We start from the raw sequence: 24,201 nt of genomic DNA, 5'->3' as shown, positions 1-24,201 counted from the left end.
TAGGTATTCACAAATTAGCTTTTAAATTTTGTTAATATTAAAGCTTTGTGCTCAAACATACCTCTCTACGTTTTAATTTTTATACTCAGCTGAGCAGAGCTCACAGAGTATATTAGTTTTGTTCTATTTAGCTATGTCCGTCCGTCTGTCCGTAAACACGATAACTTGAGTAAAGTTTGAGGAATTTTATAAAATTTGGTATGTAGGTTCCTTGGCACTCATCTCTGATCGCTCCCAGACTTTATGGCTTGCCAAAAGTCCACAAAATTAACACACCACTTAGATCTATCTCGTCATCAATCAATGTACCTTGCTCCAAACTATCCAAATTTGTAGGGAAAATTCTAAAAAACGTAGTGTATGAAACTTTGAATATTAAAAATTCCGCAAGCCTAAAAGAAAAAATTAAAAATTTAAATATTGAAGAGGACGAAATTCTCATATCTCTGGACGTCGTCTCCCTCTTCGCGAACATACGGGTCCAATTTGCCATAAGCACAATAATGAAGCAGTGGTCAAGCTTGAAGACTTTTACAAACATCAACAAAATAAAATTTTTAACAATACTTGAATTCTGTCTGAGAGAGAATAAATACTTCCTTTACAATGGAACCTATTATCAGCAAGCTTACGGAATGCCAATGGGAAATCCTTTATCCCCAACCATTGCAGACATTGTCCTTGACAAAATTATTGACGACAGCATCGCTGAGCTAAAATCTTCTGACATATATATCAAATACATAACCAAATATGTAGATGATGTATTCGCCGTAGTTAAGGTCAAAGACTTAGACGAAATTCTAAGAAAATTTAATAGACAACACACATAGATACAATTTACAATAGAAAAAGAAATGGACAAAAAACTGGCGTTCCTGGACATAGAAATACACAAATCCAATAACAAACTAACAACTAACTGATACACAAAATCCATAGCATCATCAATACTAATTAACTATCATTCCCACCCATGGACGCAAAAGAAGAACACCATTATCAATCGGCACAACAAAAAGATCACTAGGAACGAGAATAAAGGAATATAAACTAGATGCAAAAAACAACAAAAACAACACAGCACTGGCCCAACACCTTACGGAAAAGAAACACACAGCTGATTTCGACAACGCAACAATACTGGATGTGGAGAACAGAACGCGTAGAAGGATGACACTAGAGGGACTGCGCATACAACAAAAACTACCAACAAGGATTAACTTTAAAGAGGACGTTGATAATATTAATTGTGCCCATGCGGCGTCAATAACAAACAATGTCTGGAGGTGAAAAGTGCAATACTGTTTTTAATGTTAATAGACGGTATTTTAATGTAGTAAATGTCGGTGTGATTTTTAACTAATGTTCATATTTGTTTCTTACTAATATGTGTACTTATAATTTAAAGAAATGTGACAAAAAACACTGGTTGAAACACTGTAAGTGATTTAATATTCAACATTAATACCATTTATTGTATTTGTAACATATATGTTTTTCGTATTTAATAAATAGATTCCCTGAGGAAGACACGAAAATGTGTCGAAACGCGTCGGAAATAAAAAAATAAACTTGTTTTATTTAATTAAATCGGCCTAAAAGCTCCAAATTCATACTAAATAACTAAGCAAATATTTGGTCCAACTCAATCATATAAAATGAACGAAATCGGACTATAACCACGCCCACTTTTTCGATATCGAAAATTTCGAAAAACCAAAAAATTGCGATAATTCATTACCAAAGACGGATAAAGCGTTGAAACTTGGTAGGTGGGTTGACCTTATGACACAGAATAGAAAAGTAGTAAATTCGGTTACACCCGAACTTGGCCTTCCTTACTTGTTGTTAGTACATACGTATATAGTAAATAGAGAGAATACTTTATTTTCGTAAATTTCCTTATTTTATCTACCAGCTAAGACGAAAAAATTTCTTGAATCTTGTTTATTTTATTCAAGTTGGCTTACTTCTTTACTGCATTAGAATTACTGATGGTCTTAACTGCGTGGATTTTGTTAGCTATGCTCCCGCCAAAATTCGAACAAGGCTTCAGACATTGTGGCGGATGGCTGGTCAGTGAAGAGTGCATAAATTCTATTTGCACAAGCACTTCTTCCTACAACGCCAGCATCGGCTATTTGGCTACCTGTGTTAATTCTGCCGGATGAACAAAAACAAGTGGAGGGGTAGTGTTGAGGGTGGTAATAGAAAAGAATGTATGAACTGTTGCATTTTGCATTTTGTATTTGTTCTTTGTGCAAATATTAATGTTGCTTTAGGGATTAAACGGATTGTTTGCTCACAAAACAAATACTAAAAAAAAAAAACAAAAATGGGAAAAGAGGAAAAATGGGAAAGATTTAAGGAAAAGGCGTTAAGAGTGGCTTGAAAGAATGTCGCTAAAGAAATATGTGTCTGAAGTTTGCTGGTAGCAACATTTGTTGGTATTTTTAGAATAAAGTGGGTACCAATTTCATGTTTTCGTTTTTGGCGAAAAGCTTCTTGACAAGAATGGGGAGAAAGATAAAAACCAATAAGATTTGCAATATATGGGGGGGGGGGGGCATGGGAAACGAACGCTTTGTAAAATACTAAAATCGTGAGTAACATAACTTCTCCGCACTCATTAGGTACTTACACTCGGGATTCTCGTTAGCAGCCAAAGCGAACAAGCAGCATCAACATTGTGACCAGACTTAAAGAAATGGTTGTTAGAAGCGTTGGTTTGTATAACGATATTGAGTGGTCTGGATAAGTATGAAACCTATTACAATATCCAGATCAGCGGGCGTGACTCAACAAATAAGTTTACGGAATCTGTGCCGATTAGGTTGCGGCCCTACTAATGTTCATTCAGATCAAACGGCGAAACTTTGCGGTATTGGATATACGGAGATGTACCTTTATTCGCCTGTATGGCGGAGTGGCATATAGCAGCAAGCTGCTGGGATGTCCAGTGACATTTCATTCCTTTACATTATAATTTTCGCTGCACTATGCGAGTGTTGTTGTTTTAACTGCAAAAACACTTCAAACTGCCATGGCCCGAATCATATGTTCTGCGAAAATATTCTAAGCCCCCTTAACGCGCTGGATCATACCTTGACAGTTCCAAGTGTTCTGGCAGACCTGCATCCTTCCCTTCGCTCTACTATAGACCGTATCACAATCTGCTCCGCATTGCTTCTTTCTAAACTAAATACCTAGTAGTGATAAGAAATGATGTTGGAAGTAGGTGTCGGTACTTGGCGCATGTAGTTGTTGACATTTTGTATGGCTTGCTAAGCAGCATTGGTGCTATTCGTAGCAACTGTGCCACCTTAATTGATAATATAAGCTGACATTGAAAGGAAGTGCGTTGATGCGCGAAGATGTCCTAGAGCTGGAATGGCAAAGATACGCTTATGTTTAAAAAAGTGTATGCAACTGCACACTAGCTGGATTAAGCCCCTAGCAATAACCATCAAAATCATCCTTTACACGAGACACACTGACCACTTTTAGTGCATTTTTTTCCAGCAGATGCAGCAGTGCCAGTCACTCTGTTGGGTTCGACACCCTCCTGGAGGAAGGGAGTAAGAAAACAGTATGGAAGGAGCTTTTGAATAATGTTCTATAGTAGTGCCCGTATCATGTGTTAGGATTGGTGTCGAATCCATTCTTCACTCAGTTTATAAATATAAAACTGCCAAACTATTTATACAAGTTACGATAAATTATAAATCTAACTAATACGCGAAGTCTCAAGTTCACATATGTCGTTATTCGTACTCACGATTTCAGAGCTATTTTGATTTAATGTTTCAATGAAACTTGATTTCGGTAGGAATCGTAACTCACGGGGGGCCCAGGTTTATTAAGAACCGTTTTCATCATCTTCAGTTAGTCACCTATATTTAAGTTACCAAAACTCCCGTTTTCTCTATGCTACCTGAAAATCAGCTGTCAGTTGAGTCCAAGGAAAAAGTGTAAACAAAAGTTAGTTTTTTGTTGTTTTTCGTGTATTCACAACCGATTTGTGTGGTTTGTTATACAAAATATTCACAATTATAAATATAATTGTTTTGTTTTTTTGCGAGGAGGAGGCATCGAAAGCCTCAAAGTCAGTGTGGAACTTTAACCACAGTAAACTTTCTACCGTCCGAGTACCATTTACCCCCCGGCACTACCGTCAAGTATTCCGTCGGGAGATAGGTTGAGCACGAAGCTCTACCTCTGTCGGGGTCAAGTTGCGATACTGTCACCGTCGCACGGCGTAGCCAAAGCTGGGACTGGAACCCGCTTGCGTATATGCCGCTTTAGTCCCACCTCTGCTTACTACATAAATGTCCTGACACATATTACATCTACGAATATTAGCATATCGTACGTACGGTGCTTGTTGCATGGGTTTTACTTACGGCTTCTTGCATTATGGGTTTTTTCTATATTTTTTCTTTGGATTTTTATTTTATTCATTGCTTTCAAAACTATATTTTGTATACTTTTTTGTATGCATTTTTTTTTGCTTTTAGAACTATATTTTTTTTAAATTATTTTTATAAATTTTTTTATATTTTTATAATTGAATAGCTAAATAAATATTAGGTTGGGTTAGGTTGGGGTGGCTGCCCGAGGGCACACTTAGGCCAGTAGTACTGGGCCCGTTGTGATACCACGAAAATCACCGTTACCTTTCCTCTTCGAACCATTTTGAGGACCTGATGAAAGCTACCAGGTCCTTGACGTCATGCTCCACAACCTGACTCAGATTATCAAGAAATGGAGCTCTTAGAAAGCGCTGCCGTGCTCCGCTTAGTGCTGGGCAGTTGCAAATGAGGTGAACCACCGTTTCCTCCTCCTCATCCTCTTTACAACTCCTATAGCAACGACGATAACGATAAGGCGCTCCTAACCTTTCTGTATGCCTACCTATGAGGTAGTGACCCGTTAGTGCCCCCACAAGTGTGGAAATTGTATCCCTTCTTAGGTTGTACACGTGACGGGATCTTTTAGGATCCCATTTAGGCCAGGTTTCTTTCGATGTTCGACACCCCGGTGTTTGTAGCCATCTTTCGTCGGCTTGACGGTAGATGTGCTCTTTTAGCATTAGCTTGCATGTGGACAGGGGCATACCTAAGCGTTCTTGTCCAGGAAGAACCTGCTTGGTTGTACCCTGCCTAGCGAGTTCATCTGCAATGCAGTTTCCCTCGATATCCCTATGTCCAAGGACCCATGTGAGGTGTACACGGTTCTGTTGAGCCATCTCTTGAAGAGATCGGCGACAGTTTACTGCTAGTTCAGAATTGAACGAGTGGGAGACCAGAGATTTTATGGCAGCTTGGATGTCGCTGAAGATAAAAATTTCTTTGCCGACATTGTATGTCCCTATCCTAGCTGCGGCTTCCATTATGGCTGCAACTTCTGCCTGGAATACACTGCAGTGGTCGGGTAGTCTGAATGAGAGCTGGGGGTCAAGGTCCCTTGAGTATACTCCACCTCCAACTCTACCGTTTAGCTTGGAGCCGTCCGTGTATATGGAAATGCTGTTGCTCATAGCAAGGCACTTATCCGACTCCGTCCAGTCATCCATGCTGGGTATGTTTATCTTAAAGTTGGTTTCCGCAACTGTTGTGGTCGCACAGCGATCCGTGCTAGGAGGGAGAAAACTATTTGTTTAGTATAATTGAGTGTCCTGTGGTCTTGTTTTTCCAACACGACAACTCCCTTAGACGCAGGGCTGACGTTGCCGCTGCTCGATGACCAGCCAGATCCAATGGCAGGCGTTGTTCTTAGAGCCCCGCTTATGCTTATCATGCTGGATCTGTGGACTTTACCCAACAAGTTTAGGTTTGCCGCCTTGCTCAAGGCTGGCCACCATACGACTACCCAATACAGCAGTATGGGTCTGATAATCGCGGTATAAATCCATATGCATATGTTGGGGGTGAGTCCCCATTTTTTGCCAATGGCTCTTTTACACGTATATAATGCAATGTACGCTTTCTTTTGTCGCTGAATAACGTTGTCCTTCCAGTTCAGCTTTTTGTCTAAAACTACGCCTAGAAATTTGGCTTTATCTGCCAGGCTTAGGCGCACCCCATTTAGTTCTGGTAGGTTCAACGATGATATTTTGTATCGTTTGGTATATAAGACAAGCTCTACTTTATCGGAGTTGACGCTGAGTCCACATCGGGAAGCCCACAGGGAAACCTCTCGCAATGCTACCTGCACCAAGTCGCATAAAGTTTGAGGGAACTTGCCTCTGTAGACAATAGCTAGGTCATCAGCATATGCCACGACCTTCCCGCTCCCCCAACTAGTATCTCTTAATAGCGAGTTTACCGTTAGGTTCCATAGTAAAGGGGAAATGACACCACCCTGGGGCGTGCCCCTTGCGACAAATCGTGTTATATCAACCTTCCCCAATGAGGAAAGCACTTTCCTTCCCCTGAGCAGTTGATCAATCAGTCCCACTAGGGGTCTATTTACGTCCAGATCAGTTAAAGCATTGTTAACGGCGTCTGGACTTATATTGTTGAATGCTCCTTCAATGTCTAGGAAGGCCAAAAGACAATAATCCTTTTCGAACAAGGATGTTTCTATAGTAGAGACTAGGCTGTGTAGCGCAGTTTCCGCAGATTTACCTTTGGTGTACGCGTGTTGATAGCCCGAAATGAGATTCCTATCAATGCTTGTAGTGAGAAAATCGCTAACTATTCTCTCTAGGGTCTTGAGTACGAAGGAGGCTTTGCCTGCCTTAGGAATGAATATGACCGTGGCGCTCCTCCATGCACACGGAATATAGTTCTTAGCCAAACAAGCGGTATATGTGTGCCGCAGCCAGTTGGCTGATAACTCCAAAGAGAAGATAAGTTGAGCGGGTACAATCCCGTCTGGTCCAGCAGCCCTAAAAGGTTTAAAACTTTTGACTGCCCACCTCACCCTCTCCTCAGTGATGGGTATATTCACAGCTTGGTTTGCTGCAGGTACTTCCGGTGCGTTGGTCATATTTCCCGGGAAATGTGTATCCAGGAGCAGCTCTAGAGTTTCCCCTTCTGTGCTGGTCCAGGTACCATTCGGTCTCCGCAGAAAGCTAATAGCTGTTTGCGTCTTAGAAAGCACGCACCGTAGCCTGGATGTGTCAACTACACTTTCGACTCCAGTGCAGAAATTTCTCCATGAAGTTCTCTTTGCTCGTCTCAGGGCTTTTTTGTAGGTCCTTAGTTTGTCCTTGTATTCTAGCCATTGTGACCCGTTATCAAAGAATTTGGCTTTGTTAAACTGTTCTCTATAGGATTTACGAAGTAGGTCCAGATTATGGGACCACCAGTGAGGTTTACGTTTACCGCGTGGTTTTGGCAATGGACAGGCCTGTTCTAAGGCATTAGAGAATGCCGATGTGAAGGTTTCTACCAGACCCTCTAGCTCCATCGTTGATGAGGGGCTTTGCGGGGGCAGTTCTGGTAGTTCTCTTGCTAACAGCTCATTATGTAGTTCCCAGTTTGTATTACGTGGGTTACGTCTCGCAATGGGCTGATCGACGAAGAACTCTAACATTACTTCAATATACCGGTGGTCTGAAAAGGAATTTTCCTCAAGAACACGCCATTTTTTAACCCACCCATAAACGCTTTCGCTACAAATAGTGAGGTCAATAACCTCTCTACGGTTTTTAGTAATAAATAAATATTACTTTTTATTTTTTTTATTTTTTTTCTGTCTGCCTGCAATACTTGTCGGCGGTTTTCCACTCCGATGTAGTTACTTCCACCACTTGAAGAGGCCTTTTCTCCAAACCAGTCTGTAAACCCTGACTACATGTGGAGTTACCAACCTACACTCCTACGTTGTTATTTCTACGGTTGGAGAAGCCTTGTCTCCAATCCGCAGGTTTGCCGTTACGGTTTATTTACTTATTTCACGAGTGTATCTGAACTGCTGCCGATTACATGGTTGAAAAGGCCTTGTCTTCAATCCGTGCTTTATTCCTTCCTCTGAGGCCGTTTTCGAACGGTTGGAGAGGCCTTGTCTCCAATACGTCGCCTGGTTTGGTATTATATTTCCTATAGTCCAGCCTTTTCCTATTTTATTATTTTGACGCCGATAATTATACGGAGGTCTTGCAAATTAAACTGGGTGTTGGGCTTGCTGTGTGGGTGAAAACGATTATGTCAAATGAAGCTTGCAATTCTCCAGATAACTTCTGAGTTATATGGCTAAAACGGCACTAAGGGCCATTTTTAGTCACTTGGATAGACAGAAAATGGATAGACGGCATAATGTGCCGTGAGTAAATTTTACAAATTTTAAATATTCTTTCGGAACTCGCTTGCAAAATAATGCAGCTTTAATATAACTGGCACTTGTGATACCTTTCATGAAAATGAAATGGTATATTAATTTTGTCCCAAATGTCAAAATTGCAAGTCCTTAAAGGAAAAGAGATAGACCCACCAATCAGTATACCGAAATTATCAAGAAGTTCATTTAGCCATATCCGTCTGTCTGTTTGTATGCAAATATATATATATCTTGACAAAATTTGATGAGCGGGTGTATTTGGGTGTCCGATTAGACATTTGTCGGAACCGGTCGGATTGGACCACTATATCATATATCCCCCATACAACCGATTTTTCATAAAAGAGGATTTTTGTCATATCTTCCTCAATTTATCAGATTAAAGCTTCAAACTTCCCCATATGCTTTCGTATATTGTACATATTGTTGTATGAAAAAATGAATGAGATCGGTCGTATATATAGCATACATATATCCCATACAACCGATTGTTCAGTTAAGAAACTTTTCGTAATTTCTGCCCCAATTTAACAGCTAGAAGCTTCAAATTTCATCATCCTCACACAAAGTACCTACCTATTTTTTAATTATCTTAAAAACCGCTTAGTAGGTACATATGTTCACTATATATTACTTATCTTATACAGCCGATTATTTGGATATTACAAATGGGGTAAGATTATTGTTCAGCCACATTCATGAAAGGTATGAAGTCTTCGGCACAGCCCTTACTTGTCCCGCTCTTACTTGTTTTATATTCCGAATTATATTTCAATATTTAGTACTGTGATGCTTAATACTGTAACGAATTTACTGCAAATCCTCTTATTTGCAACCTTCTGCTAAGTCCGAATCACTAAACTGTTGAATAAATAACTCCAATATTTAATAATGCAAAATGGCCTTTATTAAAGTACTTCACCATAAATAACTCTACTATTGCTCGACAGATAGCGTGCTTGATCGAAACTGATTCTAGCGCCTCTACTATTGCTGACTTTTATACTCTTTGATTTCCTCGTTGCATCTTCTAGGCGCTTCTGTTCTGGAATCTACTAGTTGGTTATCTGCTATAATTATAACTACAGATGTACGTGTATAGCTTCTCTCACAGCTCATGCGCGTGTGTTTGACACTTCCACAATTATATTGCATAGATAGAATATCTGCATATGTTTGTGGGTTGCTTCTCTGCTGCGTCTACGTACATATGTGTCGACTTAATGATTGAATTATTGATGTGCATCAAGTCACTGCTTAGCATCGGCTTAGAGATGGCAGTACCCCTTAGTGTTGCTAATATTCGTAACAATACTTTTACAATACACAAGAACATATTAAGTAGGTACTATTTAAAGTTTAGATTTTTGGAATTTCAAACACTTTACGTTAGTCACAGCACTCATCCTCATCAACGTTTTCTATACAAAATTTTCTCACTTCCCCTCAACGTGGGTTATTTGCATTTCAATATACCAAAAAATTCTGTTTCCAATTGTAAAGGTACCCCATTGGAATCGTTGATGACACGGACGAGTGCTTGGAAAAAAGTAAAAAATACACTAACTTTTTTTTTGGCTCTTAGCAGCGTTTGTGTTTTGTGTGCAAAAATTGCTTCTCTTGGCTTCATAAATTGAACTCTCTACATGAAAGGGCTGAAGTTGGTTATTTTTCTTCTTTCGTTTATTATTTTAAGTGCTTGCATTCTTTTGTGTCTTCATTATTCTGTACCAATGACCCTTTCTGATAATTTTTTGTTTCCATCTACTTTTTCGTTCGTCTGTAACCACACTCTTGTAACAGCGTAGCTCTGAGATTTTTTGATACGCCATTGTTTTGCGATATTCACTTTAAATTCTTAATGCCCTGTCGCGCCCCTTCCAATTTTTATTGCATTTTTATATACATATTTTCTTTTTTCGTATGTATATATGTATATACTCCACGAAGCACTTTGTACACCAACATACATACATAACATCTACAGTTCGCTCACCACTATATTGCAACTGTTATCTTAACGGTTTTATAGTCTGCTTTTAGGTGTTGGCTAGTTGACTTTTTTAAGCTTTTGTGAAGCTAATAGGGCTGATCACATTCAACACGGCGTCTACAGACCACAAACACTAAAGCATAGCTTGACGACAACCGTAGGCAAGCATTGGCTTCGTGATTACTTTGAAAGCGGCAGCCACCAATATAAATTACAGCAAATATAGCGAAAAATTTAGAAAAAAATATTATTATGTTTAAAAAACGCCCAAAAGAATGATTTTAGCTTTTATTATCTGTTATTTACTTCTTAGTTTCTATTGATAAAATAAAAAGGACGCCACTCACTGTCGCTTCCCTAAAATAAATTAGGTTTAATCTGGCTACAACAGCTGTCGTGATTGATTGTCGTGCCGCTCTGTCGCGCCGAAAATAGCAACGCTCATAAGGACATGTGTAAAAATAATATGACAGATGTGGCGCCTACACCACGCTCGTGAATATAGTCAGCCCTATTATTGTATTTGTTGTTGTTGTTACAACTGCTATGTACATAGTTGTCGATGCGCTGCCATGACAACTGGTGGATTCAGTCAGTCATGTTGTTTGCGTATCCTTAACAGCGATGAGTCTTCATTGCCTCTATTCATGGCATCTACCTATCGTCCTTTAACTAATGCATGTTGAGTCTTATCTGCGTACAAAAAATTGCAAAGTTGCACATCGCTCAACTCTGCACTTGGCTTCCATTCTACTTCGTATTTTTCCCTTGTTGTCCAAGCTTTTAGGTTCGTATTAAATTTAGCACTTTGGCTGTAAAGTTGTGTTTGTTTAAATATATTTTTATACTCAGTGGAGCAGAGCTCACAGAGTATATTAAGTTTGATTGGATAACGGTTGGTTGTACATATATAAAGGAATCGAGATAGATATAGACTTCCATATATCAAAATAATAAGGATCGAAAAAAAATTTGATTGAGCCATGTCCGTCCGTCCGTCCGTCCGTCCGTTAACACGATAACTTGAGTAAATTTTGAGGTATCTTGATGAAATTTGGTATGTAGGTTCCTGAGCACTCATCTCAGATCGCTATTTAAAATGAACGATATCGGACTATGACCACGCCCACTTTTTCGATATCGAAAATTTCGAAAAACCGAAAAAGTGCGATAATTCATTACCAAAGACAGATAAAGCGACGGAACTTGGTAGATGAGTTGATTTTGTTACGCAGAATAGAAAATTAGTAAAATTTTGGACAATGGGCGTGGCACCGCCCACTTTTAAAAGAAGGTAATTTAAAATTTTGCAAGCTGTAATTTTTCAGTCGTTGAAGATATCATGATGAAATTTGGTAGAACGTTACTCCTATTACTATATATACACCTAATAAAAATTATCTTTAATGAACTTAGTTCACGTACTTACTTGAACTCACTTTATCTTGCTATGAACAATGAACGAAATCCGACAATGACCACGCCCACTTTTTCGATATCGAAAATTACGAAAAATGAAAAAATGCCATAATTCTATACCAAATACGAAAAAAGGGATGAAACATGGTGAGGTAATTGGATTGGTTTATTGACGCGAAATATAAGTTTAGAAAAAACTTTATAAAATGGTTTTGACACCTACCATATTAAGTAAAAGAAAATGAAATAAAAAACCCTTAAAATCTTGGCAGGTATTACATATATAAATAAATTAGCGGTATCCAACAGATGATGTTCTGGGTCACCCTGGTCCACATTTTGGTCGATATCTGGAAAACGCCTTCACATATACAACTACCACCACTCCCTTTTAAAACTCTCATTAATACCTTTAATTTGATACCCATATCGTACAAACACATTCTAGAGTCACCCCTGGTCCACCTTTATGGCGATATCTCGAAACGGCGTCCACCTGTGGAACTAAGCATCACTCCCTTTTAAAATACTTATTAACACCTTTCTTTTGATACCCATATCGTACAAACGCATTCTAGAGTAACCCCTGGTCCACCTTTATGGCGATATCTCGAAACGGCGTCCAGCTATGGAACTAAGGATTACTCCCTTTTAAAATACTCATTAATTAATATCTCGAAACGGCGTCCACCTATAGAACTAAGGCCCATTCCATTTTAAAATACTCATTAACACCATTCGTTTGATGCCCATATTGTACAAACAAATTCTAGGGTCAACCCTGGTCCACCTTTGTGGCGATATCTCGAAACGGCGTCCACCTATGGAACTAAGGATTACTCCCTTTTAAAATACTCATTAACACCTTTCTTTTGATACCCATATTGTACAAACAAATTCCAGGGTCACCCCTGGTCCACCTTTATGGCGATATCTCGAAACGGCGTCCACCTATGGAACTAAGGATTACTCCCTTTTAAAATACTCATTAACACATTTCATTTGATACCCATATCGTACAAATGCATTCTAGAGTCAACCCTGATCCACCTATATGGCTATATCCCTAAATGGCGTCCACCTATAGAACTATGGCCCACTCCCTCATAAAATACTCTTTAGTGCCTTTCATTTGATAGACATGTCATACAAACACATTCCAGGGTTTCCCTCGGTTCATTTTCCTACATGGTTATTTTCCCTTATGTTGTCACCATATCTCTCAACTGAATATGTAATGTTCGGTTACACCCGAACTTAACCTTCCTTACTTGTTTTTATTTACTCCAGTGCATCTCAATTTAAGTTGGAAATACAAAAATGGCACATTTTTAGTTTGTCTGACTTCTTTAATGTAATGCGCATATTTAAAGGAGAAATGTCCTTTGGCAGCGATGATGAAATTGAAAGTTTTATCGCATATTTTTATACAGAGCTGTACATATACGCAATAAAATGTACCTGTAGGTTCTTATGATATAAAGGAATTAGGATATATCTTCTAATATATAAAATTCTTGTGTCACGGTGTTAGCGGCATAACTCCTCGGAAAAAGCTAAACCGATTCTCATGAAATTTTGTGAGCATATTGGGTAGGTCTGAGGCTCGGCCAAGGTCTACCTTTATTTCACAAGGTGGCTAGGGTCTTGAGTTCAAAACGTGGACCTAGGTAATCCTGGGATGTGTTTGTACAATATAGGTATCAAATAGAAGCTGCTTGTGAGTACTTTGATACAGGTTATTTTTCGTACCCCCGTATGGCTAGGCTCTCGAGATATAGGCCAAAACGTGGACCCGGGTATCTCTAGAATGTGTTTACACAATATGGATAACAAATGAAAACTGTTGATGAGTTCTTTAGTACAGGGTAATTTTCATACCTATTGGTGACTAGGGTCTCGAAATATATGCCAAAACGTGGATCAGGTAAATAAAGAATGTGTTTTTACATTATGGGTACCAAATAGAAGCTGTTTGCGAGTACTTTATTACAGGTTATTGTTCCTCTAGAATGCGCTTATACAATAGGGATAACAATTGAAAGCTGTTGATGTGTGCTTTAGTACAGATTATTTTTACCGCTGGGTGACTAAGGTCTCGACATATAGACCAAAACGTGGACCTGGGTACCTCTTAGATGTGTACGTAAAATATGGGTATCAAATGGAAGCTGTTTATGTTAGCTTAAGGCCCGTTTTCTCATCTAGCCTTAATTTAGCGCTCACTTCATCCTGCCTTTAAGTTAATTTTCGTTTGCTCAAGTTCTTTTTAAATTACCGGGAGGAAAAATTTACCGGCTGCTCATCTGCCCCTTAAAATTTAGTTTTAGGTTTAAACGTAAATAAAAAAAAGTGTAACAAAAAACAGGCGCCACACTTTGCGTTTTTCATAGCAGCAAAAAGTAGCAGCACCTTATCAGGTACAGCCGTAACAATATATTGTTTACTTAAGTTTAAATTAAAGCATATCGTGTCAAGCTTAAAAGTATGCAGCAAAAAAATTAGTACACTTTTAATGTGACGTTGCCAAATTTAAATCAAATGCCAGCTTCATCTTACAGAACACCCGAGAAAACGAAAATCGTTAAAGTTGACTTTAAAGTGAGGAATAGTTTACCTGCTCGGTAAGTTAACTTTATTGGGTGGAAGACACCTCAATCCGTTACCGGGATATAGACCTTAATATTGACTAAGGCTACCAGTGGATGGTTGTTCACGATATGGATATCGAATGAACGGGGTGTCATATCGGGTAGGTCTGATACAGTGACGCTAACAATGCGTATAAGTAACATAAAAATATATAAGTAAAAATCTAATATGTATAAGGGCTTTGAACATATTAAGAAAAATGTTTTAATAGTTACTAAGAGTCGTAATTTAAATTAAATTTGTTACTTAAATAAAGTGTACTTTCACTGTTTACATCCGCTTTCGATTATGAGTACAATCTTACACTCTAATGGTAAGTTTGTTTTTTCTATTGAACTAAAAAAATATTAGACAGAAATACTGTTTTTGACAAAACAACGCTTGCTGGGTCAACTAGTTTATATATAGACTTCGAATTAATTTCGGTTGAGCTCTGCTTCTACGCCTTTCGCGCGTCCCTTAGCGAGTTAACGTTGTTTGAAACTGTACCAAATTTTGTAAATGGGCCTATTTTTCCCTGCTTTTTAGATTGGCAATGAAAATAAAAATACTCGACAGCGAAAGATGGAAAAATTAGATAACTCATTAATGAATACTATAACTCCTTATGACCCCTGAACATCACCTACATAGTAAGGCAAAAGAGATCAACATTAAAGATCATAACGAAATGCTGAACAGACAGTTTTTGCTAAACTGTCACAAGCAGGGACACCCTGGAAAACAATTTTGGGATCTTAACCAAGTGGGATAAGGGAACATCCCCGTAAGAATTATAATGAAATCCGGCACCTGCCTACGTAGCCGTTTTATCCAGATAAACATAAGGAGGCCCTAAGCTATATCCACACAGAATCGGTAAACACCCTTGTCAGGTCGCTCCCATTGTGTTCCGTTAATGTAAACTTTCCTACCCTGGAAAAAGAAGAAAGCATACTACCAACGGAGACACGAGTCACCCTGGTCCTCGTCAACTCTGTAACAGGTTAAATTCTTGTCCAAATCAGCCCTGACATACGAAATGTATGTCCTGCTTGCGATGTGTTCTCAATAGCCTCCAACAGCAACTTCCCTATGGTCCACCCATGTTGAAACTGCTAGTGTCCTCGGAGTCTCCTCTGATAATAATTTGTTAGTGGTCGCATAAAATTTGGCTTCATCTTGGTGGCTAGCTAGTACTATGCTGTCACAATAAGCTTTTTGGCTAAAATAACTTGTTCAGTTACTATGATGAAAAGTTTGACCCTCACATCATGTCTCAGAATATACTATTAGTTTTAAGCCTTGAAAAAAGGACGTTTTTTTCTAACTTCACATATTTTCATAGTTTCTGCACAACAAAAACTTCGCACAAACTTAATGTGGCCCAAAATCTATGTTTTAAAATAACTCTTTAGTCTCCGAAAGCGCTAGAAGTTGTGTAGAACCAGTTCTACATACTACTCTTAGATCAGGAAAATTAATCCAATCCAAATAATTAGAAGGAGTCTGGCAAGACATGAAAACAATACATCCAAAACCACTCCATCCCATGCTGTAACTGGCCATACCAAATATATGTTTTTGGCTACTTTTTCATATGATCTTTGATACTTTGTAGCCCTGACACTGATTCTATGTTTTTCCTGTTTGGTTGTCTAACTCTTGCCAACTTGTCATATCACCCAATGTACTTGGAGGGTTTGTCCAATATGTTTCGATGGTTGTACCCGCCTCAGTCAGCTCGTCCACTATTTCGATGCCATTTATGCCATTATCACCGGGAACTTTACATACGTAAATATAAGTCTTTCGCTGTTCTGATTATTCCTTGTGCTTCTTTGCACTTCTAGGTGCTGTATCATGCAGGAAGAATATGGTCCTATATGTATAGTGTTCATAAAAAATGATAAATATAAGGCGCGATAACCTCCGAAGAGATTTTAGGTCGAGCTTGTCTTCCAGTTTGCGTCGAGCTCCTTTTAATCTTCCTTGCATATTGGCGGGGCGGGACCTACGTGTTTTATGCCCGCTCCGAACGTCATCCGCAAGACAGATGAGTTTTCGCTGAGAAGCTTTCCGCGACAGAAATACACTCAAAGCGCTTGCCAAATCACTACCGAGTTGCAACCCCGCTTAGAAAAATCTCTTCTAACTGCAAATGTTGCTTTGTCCGGAGCGTGAACACAGGATCTTCGGTGTGGTAGTCTTAGCACGCTACCACTCAATTAAAAGAAATATTAAGCTTTTTCGTACATAGGATCCGAAAATGTGTTCAAGGTGGTGCATTTTGAAAATGCGTATTTTCTAAAGCTCGGGTCATGTATTAATTTTTTACATTGCAAGTTCTTTTTAAATTATTTTTATTTCAATAATAAAAAACAATAAAAACATCATACATTGAATAAAACATTAAATAAAATAATACATACTACAAACCTAACTTCCGCACGACTGGTAGTTCAAAGATGGCCAGCACTGCACGCAATTGCTTCTCACTGATAAGTTGCTGCTTTTGTATGCATGCGCACTTTGGCAAATTTATCGTTCAATATAGAAAATCACACATTATACATACATTTATAATAAAAATACAATGAATTTATGAATAAAAAAAGAATGACGGAAAAAACCACAATTGTCATTGTTTTCGTAAAGTCTTTCGAAGTATGCAGGAAAATGCAAAATTGAATGCCGCATTTTAGGAAAAGTTTTAAAAAAGGGGGCCTGTCTATTTATATATGTAAAAGTTGACGTGACAGCAGTTTACATAGTTTTTCCCAACAACTACCACTTCCCCCCTGCAAAAAACACCCCAATGTTTTGAAGGCTTGCACGATCTACTTTTCTTTCACCGATTTTGCGCCCCCGTCGAGGGTAGTCCAGGGTTTCTTCTCTAAGCCGCTCTTTATACATACCTCTCATAAAGTATGTCTCGGAATCATTAACGGTAACGTGAAAAGATGAGGTGGCCCTTGGAATGTTCCAAAGAAATGTTCTCAGGAGTATCGAAAGAGTTATAATGATGAGCTTTCTGAGCATTATACAGGTATGAAGATAGTGCAGCTAATAAAAGCCCAAAGCTTTGCTGGCTTGATCATGTTATGCGAATGGACGAAGACACTACGGCTAAGAACGTAGTTATATGGACACCAGTATTCGAAATCAAAGGAAGTGGAGACCTCTACTGTTGCGGAAGGCTTGATCTTTCTTGGTGATCCGAATTGGTGTCAGTTATCCTGAAACCTCGGCTTTTGTGTAAACCCGACCCACGCATTTGTGAGATTTAGGGCCAATTACAGATCGAAAAGTATAATAGTGGATTGTTATTGAAAAAGAACTTCATATTTGCTGACTTGTATATAATCTTATATGTTATTTCTAATTGCTGTTTTTATATGCAGGACCTTTTTTCGCTCTTATTTGAAATACAAATCTGTAACTAAAATTTTGCTTGTAAAGATGGAGACTCGTGCTATTAGCGAGCTTTTAATAAAATTATATTAAATGTTAAAAATAAACGATTGTGAGCACACAAAGAAATCTATTTGTACTATGGGACTATTGTGAGTATTTGATTAGAACTAACACTGCATTACCGACAGTTGCTAACGTCCGCCAGATGGTAGCGCATGTACGTTTTTATTGATGGACGATTGATTGATAGAACAGCTGATTTCTGTTGATATTTGATATGAGACTTTTGTATTTTGTTGCGCAAGATGCACACGGGTCCGGCTAGTCTCTATTAAATACGAAAGGCAATCGGCAGCACTGGAAACTAACTTATTTTAGATATACGGATAAGTGAATAAGAAATATGTTTTATAGGTTGTTTGAAAGGATATAAAAAACCCACTTCATTTTTTAAATTTAAACTTACTGCTACATACTAACATATGTAAATAGTAACCTTGCAACGTTGCTGGCTCATAGCGTTCGAACGCCAATCCTTTGCAGTTCATTGCTTGCTGTGCGTGAAATGAAACCACAAATTTACCTTAAATGAAATCATTTAATCAAAGCGAAAAATGCGAAATATGCAGTTATTTATTTGTGAGTATGTATGATTGCGTTTTGGTCCACTTTTTATCAGTCAGTTGCGGAATCGTTAAAGTGATTACACACAACGAAACTGCGTTTACATGCACACATAAACAATTGTGTTTTTATGTGCATGCGAAAAAGCAATGCTTGCAAAATGCATGAATTAAAAGTAACGAAATTCTAAAAAAAGAGTAAATATAACTAGCATTGCTATTGTTGCATTTCAGCCCTTATAAAAGGAAAACAGAAACACAGAAAAATTTCCAGATACAATGATGTGAGATAAAAAAGAAGAGTGAAATGCATAGTGGTAGTACTTGGAGTGGCTCTACCCTGTTCTTCTAGCAGTGGCAAAATATCCCATTCGGCAAGCACTTTACTATAACCCTATTGACATGCCCATTGTCAAGCCTCTTCGGCGGAAATTTTTCAAGGTATTTAGTTAAAAATTTTGGATCTGTTGAGAGAAAGTATACCCCAAAGTCTGCAGTGTGTGCCAGGACGACCTTTCTGTTGTGTTATTTGTTACTGTCTTTAGTTTCCTACGTGTAGTAGGACGCCACCACCAATGACAAGCCAATGCTTAAAGGGAATGGAGCGTGTATAGGCGCGGGTTGTCCCTGCTACAACGGGTATACGAATTCAGAATGCATAGTGGCAGATATGGAGGGTAGTTCGTACTCATATAGATATCATAACTGATAAAGCGCTTTATGCAACAATCTTCTAAAGCTCTTCTTTAAAAACTGAAAGTACGCAAGCTGAAAAGTTATATTTAAAGTGTGAGGGATGGGGGAACTATAGTTGAAAATTTAAACGGAGATGAATAGGAGACGGCAGAGTCAGGTGAAAGAGGAGGTAATGAATATAGAAAGTAAGGGTCGAATTGAAAAGAAAAGTAAAGGAAAGTGAAAAGTCATATGGAAAGTGAAAGTGGTTTAAAGAAAAGAATGAGGAAATGGAGATTTTAAAAGAAAATGGAAGACGAAAGCAAAAGTGAAAAGGAAAGAGAAAGTAATAGAAATAGAGATATGAATAGGAGTAAGAGACTGAAACTAAAAAGCTAAAATTAAAAATGAGAGTAAAAGTAAAAATAAAAGTAAAATTGTCAAATTAAAAGTAAAGGTAAAGGTAAAAGTAAAAATAAAAGTTTAACTAAAGTAAAAGAATAAATAAAAGTGAAAATAAAAATAAAAATAAAAGTCAAACTAAAACTAAAAGATAAAGTCAAAGCCGAAGTAGTAAAAGTAAAAGGCAAAGTAACAGAAAAAGTAAAACTAAAATTAAAAGCAAAAGCAAGAATAACTGTAGAAATAAAAGTAAAAGTAATTGAAAAAGTAAAAGTTAATGCAAGTATGGTAAAAGTAAAAGCAAAAATTAAAAAGTAAAAGTTCAACCAAAAGTAAAGGTAAATGTGTAAAAGTAAAAATTAAAGGTAATGACAAAGTAAAAGCAAAAGTAAATAAAATTAAAAGTAAATAAAGTAAAAATAGAAGTTAAATTAAAAAAAAAAATAAAAGTAAAAAAAGTTAAGTCAAAGGAAAAGTTAAAGTAAAAGTAAAAGCGGAATTAAATAAAAGTAAAAGTAAAAGAAAACAAGAGTAAAAGTAAAAATAAAAAATGTAAGTGTACAAGTAAAACTAAAAGTGAAAGTTAAACCAAAAGTAAATGTAAATGTAGGAGTAAAAGTAAATACAGTAAAAGGAAAAATAAAAATAAAAAAAGTAAAAATGAAAGAAAAATTAAAAATAAAAGTTAAAGGCAAAGTAGAAGTAAATAAACTAAAAATTAAAGTAATTGGCAAAGTAAAAGTAAAAGAAAAAGAAAACATAAAAGTAAAAGTAAAAATAAGAAAAGTAAGTGTAACAGTAAAACTAAAAGTAAAAGTTAAATAAAAAGTAACGGTAAACTTAGGAGTAAAAGTAAAATTAAAAGAAAACGTAAAAGTAAATAAAGTAAAAGTAAAAGTAAAAATAAAAATAAAAGTAAATATAAAAGTAAAATTAAAAATAAAAGTAAAAAGCAAAGAAAAAGTAAAATTAAAAGAAAAAGTAGAATTAAAAATAAAAGTAAAAGAAGAAAAAATATAGAAGTAGAAGTAAAAAGAAAACCAAAAAAAATTGAAAGGAAAAAGAAGGAAAAGAAATAAGTGCAAAGCAAACCACAGGAAATGAAAGGGATAGAGAAAGAGAAAGAACAAATGAAATGTAAGTAAAAGTGAAAAGAGAGGGGAAATTGAAAGGCTAAGAGAGGGAGAAAGAAACAAAGAATAAAGAAACACAAAGGAGGAGAAAAATAAAAAGCAAGGGAAAGCGAAAAGAAAAGAAGAGAATCAGGTTCCGTTGGCTCAGGACAAAGTTGGCATTAACCTTACACCTATTTCTCTGATATTTTATCTTGCCCAACACTGTACATGTAATACGTTTTTAATCCAAAATGTTGAAAGAATGAGCGTTACATGTACATAAGTGTAGATATGTTTCCCCTATTCATTTAATTCACATTCAGAAACGCTTTTATATTTTTTAATTACAAATAAATACAAAGATAAAAATGCTTAAAGCATATATGTCTGCATGCAAGTAAGGGTGTAATAAAGAGCAAATCGCAATATTGCCTTAGCATACAAAGCATATCAAATACGTTGTATGAGCTGTCGCTCTTCATCCGGTAAATTCAGTACAAATATTTCTAAGTTTTTTTTTCGAGCTTTTCTTTATTTCGGTTCTTCCTCTTTTTCCTCATTATTTTTCATTCTGAGCGATAAAAAAGGTAAAATTTTCGACGAATAGCCACTTTCTACTATTACGTCTTACGATCAGTGACTGAAAACCATTTTTACTCAAACGTTATCGTAAATTAAATACATATGATCATATTGATATAATAGTAACAGCGGAAGTGTTAAAAACAAATACTGTAAAAATCCGAAAAAATGTTACTAAGCTTTCAAAAGCGCGCCTAAAAATCATATCCAGTGTATGTGCCTACATGGTGATCAAAAGGAATATAAACAAAAAGGCAACTCTTAGAGACCAATTGTACAGCGAACAACGGGACATTCATATGGCTTAGCAGCTAAAGGCTTGCACTGATATGAATGTTGGAGATTCGAGTTCAACGCTCAGCTCCCGAAAAGCTAGCTGATGAAGAAGTGAAATTCAGAAACATGTCCTAGTAACCATCGCCGTTTGTAAACTTACAATTTTTCTCTAATATCAATTACAAAAACTATTTTATAAAGCAATATGAGCAAAGCTCGCTAATTAAATACATATGTTATCGTAGGCAACTGTCAAACTACTCTTAAAAAATTTAATAAGTTGTAGATCTAACAAATACTTAGTATTTGTAGCTATTTCACATATATCATTAATCCGATCCATAAATGAGTTTGGTTCACAGATCGTTAAATACGGACCCTGGATTGCCGCATCGTCATTGCTTTCAAAATCATATTTTAATGAAACCCAAGCCAGCGGGAAGTCACTTAAAAAGCGATCCGAAGACTCCAAATCTAGTATTGCTTATTATCTCTACGCCACCTAGCGGCAAGTTTCTGTCCTTTTGTTGAATTGTCTTTGTGCCCTGCACTTAGTGTAAGATTTCAAGTTTATAGCTCAATGAGAATTAATTTACAAATATGACGCAATATTCCCAGGTTGTATACGTATTCTCCTATAATCTCTAAGAATCTCGATCCCTGTCCCATCTAGAAGATGTTTTAAGGCTAAAAATTGTATACACATAGTGTGTTCAAAATATAAGGTCTCCAGATTATCCCAACTTTGGACGAGTTTTTTTTTTTTTCAAATATCACAAACCTTTCGTCGCCTACCGAAAGTTCTTTCCCTCATGCCATAACATTGATGTTGTTGTTGTATCGATAAGGACACTCCTCGAAGGGCTTAGGAAGTGTTATCGATGTTTATGGTCCTTTTCCGGATGCAGATCCGGTACTTTCCGTTAACAGACACCCTTAAGGCACTAGCCCGACCATCTCGGCAACGATTTGGTACGACCTGAAACCTTCTAGGTCATACCGCCCTGATGAGGTTGACAATTGGGTTGGAGAAGCTTTATATTGCGCTAGCAACTCCTAGAAAGTGTTGCGCTACATAATCCCTGCCACGGGTATTTTATGAGTCCCCCAACCCGCTAGGGGTTGTAATAACATTCGCTTTATTTATCGCTTAATTCATTATTTCATTTCAAATATTGTTTGGTGAAGTATGTTGGATTAACAGTTCTTGGCTCAAGTCTTACTTATAGCGTTTTCTTTTCTGGCTAAAGTGTTACGCTTTTTGTACGCCGCGCAAGGGTTGTTGTTCTATTCTAAAAAACAGGCAACGCCTTTACGGGGTATTTCGTTCTTTTGTGAAAATTGTTGCCTGCTCGCAACGCAAAAGCGTTACACTTTTACCCTGTATAAAATGGCGGTGTGGCAATGCAACTCTGTGAAACTCTCAATTCGCTCTTAAGTTCCACATATACGCTGTTAATATGAGTGCACAAATCACCTACCCAGATTGCGCATTCACGAGTTCAAAATTGCTTCGTTCTGCGCATATACGTAACGGTTGACTGTTTGAGAGAGAGAGAAAAAAACAAGAGCTAAAGGAAAATTACGTAAGAATTGCCCATAAGAAGAGGTGATCTAATGTTTACATGCGCAATGCGCAATCTTCTTGTGTGATTTGTGATATGAGTGAATATGGTGAGTTGAAATGTTCTTTGTATGCACTATAAATGTTGAGCATTTTCTGGGGTAGGAGTAACTCTATTAAGTCTTTACCATTTACTTAGGCAACAATTTATTTCAGAAAAGAAAACGCTATTACTTAAACTATAACAAACGAGGTTTTAAATCTCACTCTAACAGCCACGAAGGGTGCCTAGATTAGGTTGCAGTTGACTCGGCCAAAGAAATGACGTACTAGGTATAAAAATACGAGGCACTTTGGGTTGGATTTTATATAAGGTGCCACGATTTTCAAACTTTTCCTGATTTGTAGGAGTAGAGGGGGTCCTAAAAATCACAAAATTATCATCCGCAACTCTAAGAAACTCTTATTTATGAAAAATAAGCCTTTTAATTTCCAAATTTAGTAAAATTTCAACTTAAGTCCTGCACTTAAAATTCGGGTCGCACATGTCGATAGCGGTATCAAAAGACGCGTATTTGCGTCAAGATTCAGAATAGTGTATGTTTGTATGCAATTATGTCGACGTGCCACCACCTTATAATGTTCTACCAAGATAAAAAAGATATTGTTGCGGAGCTGGCAACACTATTCACTACCGTCATTGCTAAAACAACAACACCAACCACCGTCATTTGTTTAATTGCAACAACGAAAAAAGCGACAATAGTACCGACGGGTTTTCCGCGAATAACTTTTAAACGAGATAAAAAATGTAGTTTCTGTTTTCGGATTCTGAATCTTGACGCAAATACGCGTCTTTTGATACCGCTATCGACATGTGCGACCCGAATTTTAAGTGCAGGACTTAAGTTGAAATTTTACTAAATTTGGAAATTAAAAGGCTTATTTTTCATAAATAAGAGTTTCTTGAGTTGCGGATGATAATTTTGTGATTTTTAGGACCCCGCCACCCCTCGAAAAAAAAAAAAGTTGGAAAATCGTGGCACCTTATTTTAATATTCCCCGGCACTTTTTAAGACAACTTTTAAAACTGGTTATGTAGATTTAGGTTGAAGTTGGTCCTTAAATTCCATCACCAATCGTGTTGTTGTTTTCTGCTGATTATAGTGCGAAGATTAAGGAAGCTGTTTGGTGTATTTGGAGATCCCAACAGTT

At 37.3% G+C, this 24,201-nt stretch overlaps 1 protein-coding gene across 7 annotated transcripts in view; it reads left to right on the top strand.

Moving 5' to 3' along the window:
* Positions 1–24,201, top strand: part of kuz (zinc-dependent metalloprotease kuz) — a 678,429-nt gene that overhangs the window by 620,175 nt on the left and 34,053 nt on the right. The window lies entirely within an intron of this gene.

This window comes from Eurosta solidaginis, chromosome 2, assembly GCF_040869045.1.
Source record: "Eurosta solidaginis isolate ZX-2024a chromosome 2, ASM4086904v1, whole genome shotgun sequence".
In the NCBI taxonomy this organism is placed as follows: Eukaryota; Metazoa; Arthropoda; class Insecta; order Diptera; family Tephritidae; genus Eurosta; species Eurosta solidaginis.
This window is presented reverse-complemented; position numbering and strand designations above follow the sequence as displayed.